Below are 9,980 nucleotides of genomic sequence, written 5' to 3' on the forward strand. Positions count from 1 at the left end.
CACCAACGCAGATTTGAATGTTCCGGTATGATTTTTGTCAAAGGTTTAATGGACAGGCGAATCGTTATAATTTAGGAAAGAGATTGTGTAGGTGTTTGAATCAAGATTTAATCGTGCAGCTCTACACATAACTATAGTAATTATGCAAGGTCAAAAAAATAAAAAATTAATAGAAACTATAAAAGTTAAAAGATAATAACTTATTTAACTCTTAAGCTTATTTACATTTGAATTCACTCTTTTGCATGCAACTAACATCATTGTCAAACCTTACCTATGCATTAGCGGTGTATCCACAAGGCTGCGGCAACTTGGCAGGCAAATCCATAAAAGATTATTTGACCGACCATACTTTATACTTAAACTTTAACTCTAACGCACGGATAATTTCAAGCTTTTACAAGAAATTAAAAGTTTACATACAATATGCTTCTGCAGGTTGGACAACAAGTTTCTGAAGGCTGTGATATGATTCATTTTAGGCAAACAAAGCAAACATTTAAAACGAAACAAATCTTTAACATTTTCCGAAAACTTGAAGATATTTTCTAAGTATGGCCATGGGTGTGTGCACTGCACCGAATAACCGCCGTCATCCATTTTGCAACTGATCAGTGTTCAAAAATATTTGGGGAAATAATTGAACTTCACATGACCCTTCAAGAGTAATTATTGGCAGGCTGTCCGTCACCTGCAAAAAAACAATCACGTTTTAGAGATTAAAAAAATCATCCACTCATTTTCAAAGCTGCTACATAGTGCAGTCCTACATAGGACCTTGATAGAAATGTAGTTGAGTGAAAAGTACGATATTTGGCTTTCAAATGTAGTGAAGTTAAAGTCACACATTTCCAGAAAAAATAATACTCAAGTAAAGTACAGACACTCAAAAAGTGTACTTAAGTACAGAACTCAAGTAAATGTATTTCATTACTGTCCACCTCTGTTTGTAAGTCACTTGGGGAAAAAAGCGTCTGCTTAATAACTAAATGCAAATGTATTGAGTTCCACTGATAATTTTAGTCAAGGTTTCTTATCATGATCTATTTGACCATTTTACACCCTCTCCCTGACCAATAAAGTGGTGAAATCCAGAGTTATTAATTTGTCCTTTATTATTTGAGAAAAAGCAAAACATAGGATAACTTCCAGAACTCAAAACCTTGTCTCTGGTCCAAAAAGACCATTTATCGAAACTGAGCTGCAAAAACTTTGCACTCAGTGATGCCTATTGCATGTTTAGCAACTTGACCTACCCAGTCATGGAGAGCTTATAGAAGTAGGATACCGACTATTACTCCAAAACAGCCAAAAAGATTATTATTTCATAACATAAGAAGAAATAATGTTAAGAATAAAATGTAAGAAAGTCTGCCAAATCTTGTGGAGCGCCTGCATATCCGTAACCATCCAGACTAGGGTTTTCAACTCTATAATTAACATTATGTCTAAGTGTGGTTAATTTATCTGAAATTTTGGTCCAAATAAATTAGCCTCAATGGCCTCTGTCTTGGTGGACCCCCTGATTGTATACGGATCTGGGCCCATTTAATATAAAAAATGCAGTTTACAATTGTTGCGGGCCCCCCCTGGACATGTGGGCCCCTAGAATCATTACATCATTTACTACAACAATACAGTTGATTCTAACAATATTCAACAATGGAGGCCTGGGAAGCTCAGTGAGTAAAGACGCGGACTACCAACCCTGGAGTCACAAGTTCGAATCCAGGGCATGCTGAGTGACTCCAGCCAGGTTTCCTAAGCAACCAAATTGGCACGGTTGCTAATGAGGGTAGAGTTACATGGGGTAACCTCATCGTGGTTGCTATAATGTGGTTCTCGCTCACAGTGGTTCACTTGGTGAGTTGTGCGTGGATGCTAGGGCTGGGACGGTTACCGCATTACCGCAATACCGCAGTCACGTGACTCCAACCGCGGGTCTGAGCTTGTCACCGTCGTCACCGCAAAAAAACAAAAACAAAAAAAACATTGGCCTGCACATGTGTGCACGTTGTGTCTAATGACATGGATTCGTTGTGTCTAATGACATGGATTCATTGATTCTAATGATATGGATTATGTCTAATGATATTAGCCTACATGGATTCAAGGTTTTCTAAACAAAACTTATCAAAATATGGAGCAAATCCGACCTTTCGCGAGTTGGGGAGCGCCATGACACATAATAACATTCCATTTGTATTAGAGATGCTGCGGATGGGCTATTATTATTTAATCCATAACCGCATCACAAAACTCATCTGTCCGCACCAAAGTTTTTTGAGAAATTTTCAAAACCGCATCCATGGCGCTGACTGTTTTAAGGTCTGAGCGATGCAAGGCTGCTGCCGCGAGGCTAGAAAGCTCTTGGCTATTCTAGAAAGGAGACTGATCCAATGCAGCAAAGATATTATAAAGGCTAAAGTCCCTAGTAGGCTATAGCCTATTGGCTATGTTGTATCCCCAGAATATCAGCAGTGAAGTCCGTTTCGATTGGCGCACAGGGATAAAAATAAATAAATAAATAGTAACGCACATCGGCAAACCTGACTACTAGGCTACTGTAGCCTAAAATTTTATCATTTTGTTTTGAATTTTGTTTAAAATGCATTTTAAGATTTCTATTTATTTCTCATGTCTGTGAGGCAGTAGGCCTAGCCGCGAGTTTCGGTTCATTTATGAGAGAGCTCACGTGCAAGAGATCGCGATCGGCGCTTCCACGTCCTGCTGCTGATTATATGTCTGCTATATTTGCTTCTTATTTAGTAATTCCAGGCAATTAGTTAATGAAACAGTGATTAAAATTAAGATACAATTTATACAAAACGAAATTTTAAGTTAAAGAAAGGCTTTCTACAAAACAAAACTTAATAAAGTGGTCAAAATCATGTCTGACCCAGCTTCAATGCGAATGTATCTGAGAATAATCTTAAATAAGGAAATCTATACAGTGATTAGTTCATGCCAAATTACTGCTTGATGAAAATTTTACTATTTAAAATTGTGCTCGTTTTTTGTCTTCGGATGTAGGCAACAATATTTAAAGTCTGTCTATAAAAAGCGACTTCTGATGTGTGCGCCAAAGTCTGTCGGGGGGGTGGGGGGGGGACTTCTCTGATCCAATGTAATGTATTTAATGCGGTTTACCGCTATACCGCGGGAATATCTTTCTTTTCAACCGCGGTTAGAAAAAATCCATACCGCCCCAGCCCTAGTGGATGCCGCAGAGAATAGTGTGAAGCCACCACACACACTATGTCTCTGTGGTAACGCACTCAACAAGCCACGTGATAGGACTGATAGTCTGAGAGGCAACTAAGATTCGTCCTCTGCCACCTGGATTGAGGTGAGTCGCTACACCAACACACAAGGACTTAGAGCGCATTGGGGATTGGGCATTTCACATTAAGAAAAAAGGGGAGAAAAATAAATAAAAAATAAAAAGTAACAATAACAATATGCAACAATAGAAACATTTCTAGCGACCAAAACTGTCAGCTGCCAGGTTAATAAGTGAACATAATAAAACCACACTAGCATAAATTCATGCAAAGGGCAACAGTACTGAACGTAAATTTTAACCAAAAATGTATATTTCATAAATGTCAGGTCAGGGCAAGTTGTCACATGTGTTTTATAAGGCCAGATAAGGTTGGAGTGTCATATTTCTTTAAGATTCAATATCCATTCACTTCAAACTAAACAGATGTCAGCTTGCTTCCATAGTTCTTGACATGTTTCAACTGATTTCATCAGTCTGATTTTTTTTAAGGTAGGCAGTGCAAAAAGTTTTACAGAGGCTGGAAGGGGGAAAACCCCATAGGATTAGTGCCCTGGCATGCTTACTGCTCTGTTAAACTTATAAGATTTATAGATTCACAAGCAACTATTGAACATCTAAATTTAAAGTATTACTGTAAACCCTAAAACATTAGCAGATCTCAAACATGCTATATAATCTCACAAGTTTAAGTAAATAGAACTTTTAGATTTTGTATTACACATGCATATTAATTGCTCTTAACTTGAAATATTGAGTAAGCCAACTCATACATTTTTATGGAACTTAAAGGGGTCATATAATGCCATTTTTGTACAAGTTAATATGAATCTTTAGGGTCTAAATGAAAACTTTGTAATATACTTTTATTAAAAATTCTCATTAGTATATTAAGAAAACACTAATTTTACCTGCTCAAAAACAGCTCTGTTTCATCACGCCGTTTCAGAGCATATGACTTTAAATGATAATGAGCTTTGGTCACCCCGCCCCTCCGTTCTGGAGTTATTCTCCGTATAACTGTTTTTTTGATATTACTTCTTAATCAGTAACATACAAGTAAACCAGGTGTAACTTAGTGTTACCATGTTAACTGTAACACCTGCGTACATAGTTTTTAATAACACAATAACCATAACGCGTTGTTCATTATAAACATGGGATTATGAATTATATTGAGAACGTCGTAACGTTATGGAAAACATGCCGTAATGTACCCTGAGTGTAAACATTAGCCACATTCATTGTGAAGTGTGCAAGCGATTTGCAAAGATTAATATAAATGTTAATAAAACGTTACACTTACTTCTTCTGGAGGTGCAGAGGGAATATAAATAGTTGGTACCGAATCTTTTTTCAGCAGCAGCTTCTTAGCAAAACCAGCTTTATACTGACCCTCGTTTATAAAGTAGTCTGGTGAAAAATGATTCGCGCAAACATGAACGCATTGACGTTGCTCGTGGGGAATATTCCCATCGTAAACAAAACTCAGCCACTGCGTCTTCAGTGGTTCAGATTTAGGAACATCAAAATGACTGCTGTGTTCGTTATTACACCGAAGAACAGAACACCACAATCGCTTAGGCACCATTCTGCTCCAGTGTATTAACAATGATGACGGACTATGATTGACAGCTCGCTCACGAGCGAGGGCGGGTCTGTGTTGAAACACAGCTGTCAATCAACAATCCTGGGAGGGGCGTCCGACCGTGTGACGTCACACGGTCGAACGGCTCGATTTGAGGCAGGGGAAAATATATAAGGAGATTAAAACAAAAACACTGGATGTATTTTTATCATAATAGGATGGTAGTGTACAGGCACAGCCAACACACATTTCAGTACAATCAACTTGAAAAAGTGCATATACCATTATATGACCCCTTTAAGTATAAATTTAACTATGAGAATAAAGTCATAGCATTATGAGATTAAAGTGGTAATATTTTGAGAATTAAGTAAAAACGTCTAGATTACTGGTGTAACCCCCATTTCTGATGGAGGGAACGAGATGTTGTGTCGATTGTAGTGATACGTTGGGCTTTTTTCGGGAGCCTCAGATACCTCTGAATATGAAAAAGGCCAATGCCAAATTGGCGAACAGAATTAGCATGTCCCACCCCCGGACATATGGGTATAAATGATGGGGATCGTGCATCTGTTCAGTCAGGGTCTGCACTGAGGAGCCGAGAATAAGCTTCAGCACAGCGGCTTGGTACAGTGTTGTGGCAAGGGGAACATGATATCTCGTTCCCTCCATCAGGGAACGGGGGTTACACCAGTAACCTCGACCCGTGATAACCGGCACCTATGGAGCACTTATTCCAGTACAGAGTAACTAGTACCCATATTGGGTCTGGTCGGGAATTCCTCCTCAGAATTCGAGAGCAAGAGGGCTGGGAAGGAGGAACATCCAGGGAGCACGAGTTTGAGAACTCACCTGGGAGTTAAAACCCATGTGTTCGCCTCAGTGGAGGGAAAAGGTGCTAGTGTAAGCGGTACAACCGGTCAGTCATCAACGTCATGGTTACTGTCGTAACCTCTGTTCCCCGAGGAAGGGAACGAGACATTGTGTCGATTTAAGTGACACAAGGGGCCTTCCTTGGACACCGAATCGTACCTCTGAACCTGAGAAAAGGCCAATGTAAAGTTGGCAGACAGAATTTGCATGCCCCGCCCCGGACATATGGGTATAAAGGGAAGCGGGGCAGCGAATGCCAGTCAGGATTTTGCACTAAGGAGCCAAAAATGAAGCACTGCCATTTACAATGCTAGGTCAAGTGCTGTGGCAGGAGGGACACAACGTCTCGTTCCCTCCCTTGGGGAACAAAGGTTACGAAAGTAACCATGACGTTCCCCTTCTGTCACTCACTCGACGTTGTGTCGAATAAAGTGACACAAGGGGTCCATAAAAAAGCGCCGCGCACTGACCGTGTTACGTGACTGTCGAAACAGGTGCACAGCAAGCTAATGTGTGCTGGAAGCGCCTGTGCCGGCTGCACGTAGCCCTCCCAACGCCACCAACTATTTTTTTTTTGCATACAAACCTTAGCTTTCCCACACCCCAGAGGGGGGAAAAAGGTGTTACATGCCTAGCATGAGAGCAAGCCCAGCAGCCGCGGCCTTCTCTCTCACTATGTCTCTCACATAGGACGTAAAGCGGCTGGGGCCTATCTTAAGTTGGGGAAGGTGGTCTTTCCCCAGGGGGGAGTAGGAGATAGCATGCCGGGATCTTTTAGGATTTCCCAAGGCTAGGGTGCTGAGAGAAGACTCGAAACCCTTACCCTACTCCGCGCACCCGGCAGGGGCGGATTTAGAGACTGAGGAAGAGGCCTAAGGGGTAGTCTTCAGAACTCGTCAGCGCTGGCGTTCCCGAGGCAGCGATTGCAGGTTCACGACATGTGTCGCTGACAGAGAACGCTTCAGGTATGGAGTCCCTGATCCAAAACACAAGTTACCATCTACAATTAGTCTGTCATTGTTTACTCTGTGTTTAATAAACTGTGTCTACATTATCATCCTAATTTGATTATCTATTCACTGTCTCATTTTTCTAGTCAGTTTAACCAGGGACGAAATGCTGTTTTTTGAATATCCGGACATTTTGCTGGACATCTTAGTCAGAGGCGCAGCTTTGCTGTTCAAGAGACACAGGCGAGGGAGATGAGCTTGCTTGCTGGTAAAGCTCCATCAGCACGGCTTTCTTTTAGCGAATCTCCGCTCTCTTCCTAACAAAATGGACAAACTACATCTCCTCACCTGTACAAACAAGGACTTTTAAACCTCTGTTGTGTTTAAAAGTGCTTCACAGAGCCCTGGCGGAGTAAAGCCATTCTGGAATCCATGTAATGGGATTACGTATTTAAAATACTAAATATAAGTAACTATATTCCACTACAGTTACAATTTAAATAATTGGTATTTAGAATACAGTTACATTCAAAAAGTATTTTGATTACTAAAGAGATTACTTTGCATTTTATTGTCATTTTTTTCATTTAATATTTAGTACTTTCAGATGGAAAACATTTATACATGTAAATTATGTGATTAAAAACTGCATTTGAACAGCAGTGAAACACATTCTTATGAAGTGTTACATTCATATGAGCAGACAGAGAGGTAAGTTTGAAGTAAGTTTGGAGAAGAAGAAATAGATATAAACCTTGTGTAAATTGTCAGCTTTACGCTAAGCTAAAATGCTATTTCTAGCCATTTTACATGCACCTGTTATCATAAGAAAATTCACATTGGATCATAATTTCTTTTTTCTAGTAAGACCTTTGATATTTGGGCAAAAATCTTATTCTTGATAATAATTTTTTTATTGTTTTCCTGTAAAAAATATCAAAAAATTCTTAAAACAAGATCAATTTGATTTATATGGTTTTAGAAACAACAAAGCATAACATATTAAAAGTTTTCAGAGAATGTATTTTTAAGATGTGTTAACATGTCTTACTGTACTGGGAGAGTTTTAATAGTCAAAACAAGTGAAAAAATTACCAGTGCTGAAGAAGTAATCCAAAGTATTTAGAATATGTTACTGACCTTGAGTAAGTTACAAATTACATTTTACAGCATGTATTCTGTAATCTGTAGTGGGAAAACATTTCAAAAGTAACCCTCCCAACCCTGGATATATGCATTCCTACTAAGAATTATTTAACGTTCAACAACAACAAACCATGGTTTACAGCAGAACTGAGGCAGCTTCATCAGGCCAATAAGGATGCTTACAGAGTTGGGGATAAAGTATTGTACAATCAGGCCAGGAACACAATGAATCAGGAAATCAGAGTGGCTAAAAGAAGATACACTGAGAAGCTGAAAAACAAGTTTTTTCAATGCATCAATGTGGAGTGGCCCAATCTCATACACCACACCCGCTCTGACCTTCACTTCACACAAGCACCAACATCTCCTTCAACCCCCCTCCTCTCCCCTCCTGCTACTCAACCTGCACTTAAGATCTGTGAAGAGGTGTGACATGTCTTCCAATAACAAAAGACAAGGAAAGCACAGGGCCCAGATGACATTTCTGTCCACACTATTAATTGCAAGTGATCAAATCAGATTTGCGCATTCAGACATAACCAACCTATCTACATGGGTTGCTTTGGTAACAACGTAGGCATACCCACGTGAAGATACTTTCAAAACAGATGCAGGAAAAATGGAGGTGCATCATCTCGCTCTCCAAATAACAGCCCTATCCAGTCGCATTGCAGAAATCCTCACGGTCTTGAGGCATGGTATGGCATGACAGGGCGTGAAACATTGGATCAAGGTGGAGCCCATGGTGGGGGGAACGGGGGTGGAGCCATGAGAGGCTCGAGGGGCAAAGCCGATGGGGCTGAGGACCAAGGTGGAGTAGGGGCGGGCCTGGACCATGTGACATGGCCTGGAGTTGACTCTGGCTTGGCTGTGACATGGCATGGAGCAGGCTGTGATGTGGCTGTGACATGGCATGGAGCAGGCTGAGGCGTTGCTGTGACATGGCATGGAGCACTCTGGCTCGGCGGCCGATCATGTCGAGGAACTCTGGCTCAGCAAGTCAAGTCAAGTGGTTTTATTGTCGTTCAACCATATACAGTTAGTATAGTACACAGTGAAATGAAACAACGTTCCTTCAGGACCATGGTGCTACATAAAACAACACAGGACAAACACAGAACCACATGAGACTACACAGACTAAATAACATACCTATATAAAGTGCACGTGCAAACGTGTACAAAAAGTACGCGGACAGTACAATAAATGACAAAAAATGAACAGGACAATAGGCACAGTGAGAGACAGTGCAATGCCGACCAGTACACAGTATTGAGGAGTCTGATGGCTTGGGGGAAGAAGCTGTTACACAGTCTGGCTGTGAGGGCCCGAATGCTTCGGTTGCCAGATGGCAGGAGGGTGAAGAGTTTGTGTGAGGGGTGTGTGGGGTCATCCACAATGCTGGTTAATTTGCGGATGCAGTGTTTTTTGTAAATGTCTTAGATGGAGGGAAGAGAGACCCCAATGATCTTCTCAGCTGTCCTCACTGTCCTCTGCAGGGCTTTGAGGTCCGAAGCAGTGCAAGTCCCAAACCAGGCAGTGATGCAGCTGCTCAGGATGCTCTCAATAGTCCCTCTATAGAATGTCGTGAGGATGGGGGGTGGGAGATGTGCTTTCCTCAGCCTTTGAAGAAAGTCAAGTCAAGTCAATTTTATTTGTATAGCGCCTTTCACACAGTTTCAAAGCAGCTTTACAGAAGATCAGGCATTAACAGATGATAAAACGAATGTCTATAATGTGTAATTAGATAAAATATGATTGTTTATTGTGTTTAAAAATAAGTAATTAAATAATAATTGTATTAATAACCCCAGTGAGCAAGCTGAAAGCGACTGTGGTAAGGAACACAAAACTCTATAAGATGTTGATTAATGGAGAAAAATAACCTTGAGAAACCAGACTCAATGTGGGGGCCAGTTCCCCTCTGGCTAACATCATGAATATAATGTAAATATTACTTATGTATAGTTAAAGTCATGGTTTAAAATTATTAAACTAAGTAAGTGTTAAGGGTCAGTGTTTAAATGAGCATAACAGAGATGTTGGACCGTGTGACATGGCCTGGAGTTGGACATAACAGAGATGCCCCGGGCACCAGCATCAGGCGACAGCGAGTACTGGAGGCCTGGTCTCCGCAGCA

This window comes from Xyrauchen texanus, chromosome 9 (assembly GCF_025860055.1).
Source record: "Xyrauchen texanus isolate HMW12.3.18 chromosome 9, RBS_HiC_50CHRs, whole genome shotgun sequence".
In the NCBI taxonomy this organism is placed as follows: Eukaryota; Metazoa; Chordata; class Actinopteri; order Cypriniformes; family Catostomidae; genus Xyrauchen; species Xyrauchen texanus.